Genomic DNA, 2,721 nt, shown 5'->3' with positions numbered 1-2,721 from the left:
ACACCTAGTGTTTTCTAGTGTGTGAGAACCAGTTTATAAGGTGAGACCACGATGTTTTTGGAGAGTCTTGTGTCAAGTGTTGTTATGATGAAAGTAATACATTGGTGTACAAGAAAACGGACATATTCGTGACTCCAAAAGCGGAATGATGGACCGAATGGAAATGCCCACGGAAATCCTGTTGACATGTGCTTCTCACCTTTGACTTACTGCTGATAAGTGGTAGGTGTATGCCAGGCTCAACAGTGACGTTTACGAGAATATGTGCCTAGATGTGAAACGCGATAACGAAAATACCTGACGAGTGATTTCAAGCTTATGTTGCGAATGGCAGTAGTTTTTCCGCCCACCGGCACGTTGTCCAAAAACAGGTGGCCTTAGAAATTTCGGAATGTTCCACATTTTTATGGCATTTTGAACTGAGCTAGCCAGCGTGAGGACATTTTGATGCAGTTCACGGATATGCCCTTTTAAGACACAAAACGCTCTGCTTCCTGAGTTACACGCCTGCAAAGTACGAAAAGGCTTATTTACAGCCAACTTCAAAATCACCTTCTGATAAATGACGCCATAGAAACGTCATGAGATCGCCATGATATTAGAGGTTGTGTTAAGTTTATGGTCAAAACAGCATAGCCGCTGATACATTCGCAAAGACGATGATGCACCACATGTGGTACGGAGCGCGGAAGATGATTGGCTGTCAGTAACATTTTACTGCTGAATGCGTGTCACGAACACAAGCGTGAGCAATTTCGGTTGTGCGACAATCGTCGTGAACGGGTCATTTCTCCATAGTTCTAAGCCATAGATCAATGCTATAAAAAACGCCACTGTCTGCAAAAAAGTACGGCGACCCAAAAATGGGCACTCTCCCGAAGCTATAAAAAAGAAGACGCGACGGCAAATCTGTCTTTTTTCTCCTGCTGGTGATTGTTTTCTTATTCTGCTAACTTATCTCCTACAGACAGCTCGTTAAGCGCCTTGTGTACCGGAGCACAGAACCTTGCACCGTTTTATGGGCTAGCAAGACATTATGAAATTAGGGAGGCATACAGTTATTATATATATATATATATATATATATATATATATGTATATACATATATTTATATGCATGTATATATAAATATATACATATATATATACATATTTATTTATCTAAGTACTTAACACATATGGTACCACAAATTTGGATCTTCAGCAAGTTGTGTTGCACAAGAAGAAGCTCTTGAGCCGCATTTTCATGAACACCCGTTGAGATGTTGTTTCGATGTGAGGTCACGGTGAAGCCCGGTGTTGTGACTGAAGATTTGTGCGGATATAGTGACAAAACCTGCAATTTGATAGTCCTGCGAGCTGTGCGAATGTGAGATCACACATATTTGACAAAAGAGTGTGAATCGGGGGCTCGAAATGCGTATGATCACTTCTGGTGTGTGCCAGTGCCTTGTATTGGTATTCATGTGATTGGGAGTGTCCGTGCGAGGTTTGTTCTTCTGAGAGAGAGAGCATGGTTTTGGTGTTCTTCAGCCTACTGACTTCCAATAAAATATGATATATTGATGCCTGATATATTGATGCCTATTAATATTGATGCATGCCTCTACCTTTACATTTATGTTTCAAAACGACAAAGGAATGCTAGCAAACTGAGAGAAATACTAGCACTTTTATTGCGGGGGTGTACAAAGGCAAGTACTGGTACTGGTACTTCATTACGTTCCAACGCAACTTCTTAGTTCCGATCAAATTCTCGGATACGAAATTCGAGCCAAGGTGTTTCAACTCATAAATATATCCCTGTTTCGTGCATCAGGATCAGAGTCATTCGCAACAAAATACAATCACGAACAAATTTGAGACAGTTATCGGTAATATGAGTTTCAAATCATTATTAAACTTTGAAGTCTTGAATCACAACAAATTGTAATCAGACAGGACAACGCAAGCGAGACAGCTTGCGAAAGAGCGAGAGCGAGAGAACTCTCACTGTGACCTCACATCAAAACAACATCTCAACGGGTGTTCATGAAAATGCGGCTCAAGAGAGTTCTCATCAAAGAGAGAAGTTTTGGTCACGTAGCGTGACCAAAACTTACTTCATCACACTCTATGAAAACGGAATGTTTTTCAGACCTACAAAGAAGCAAAATTGGTAACAATTTTACGCCACGATTGAGACCAGGTGCTAACTAATACGCATCAAAAATTTAGTCCAACTATTGTTCTCGTAGTGCTTCAGTATAACAACACGCATCGGATATTTAATGGCTTGTTTCACAGTTGAAGATGATAACCAGGTATCAGATATGATAAAATCAGTTCACTTATAACTATTTCTATGCTTCTTAGGTGGGGCTGCTCTCGACAGCATAATTCTCCGTTCAGTAAATGTGCTCCTCAGTGCGTCATGCATTTATTACGCCATCGTATCTCGAACAATATTGATAGAGAGCAAATTGAAGCCATCATATCTGAAAATCGCGCACACAAACGCCAGATATGAACGGATCGACAACCAATTTGTTCTTCATCCTGATCACCGCATGACTTATGGAATCGGAAGACTTGTATAACGGTATTATGACGTGATTATGACGTTATGGATGTCGATGTCCCTTTAGAATGTTCTCCGGGATATACCTTTCCCCAACATCGGGGGCATGTAGCTCAGAAACTAGAAGGGCTTAGACTTTAAGAAGGGCACGGTTGCGAACA

Source organism: Pollicipes pollicipes, unplaced genomic scaffold, assembly GCF_011947565.3.
Source record: "Pollicipes pollicipes isolate AB1234 unplaced genomic scaffold, Ppol_2.1 Scaffold_4295;HRSCAF=5057_pilon_pilon_pilon, whole genome shotgun sequence".
Classification (NCBI taxonomy): domain Eukaryota; kingdom Metazoa; phylum Arthropoda; class Thecostraca; order Pollicipedomorpha; family Pollicipedidae; genus Pollicipes; species Pollicipes pollicipes.
This window is presented reverse-complemented; position numbering follows the sequence as displayed.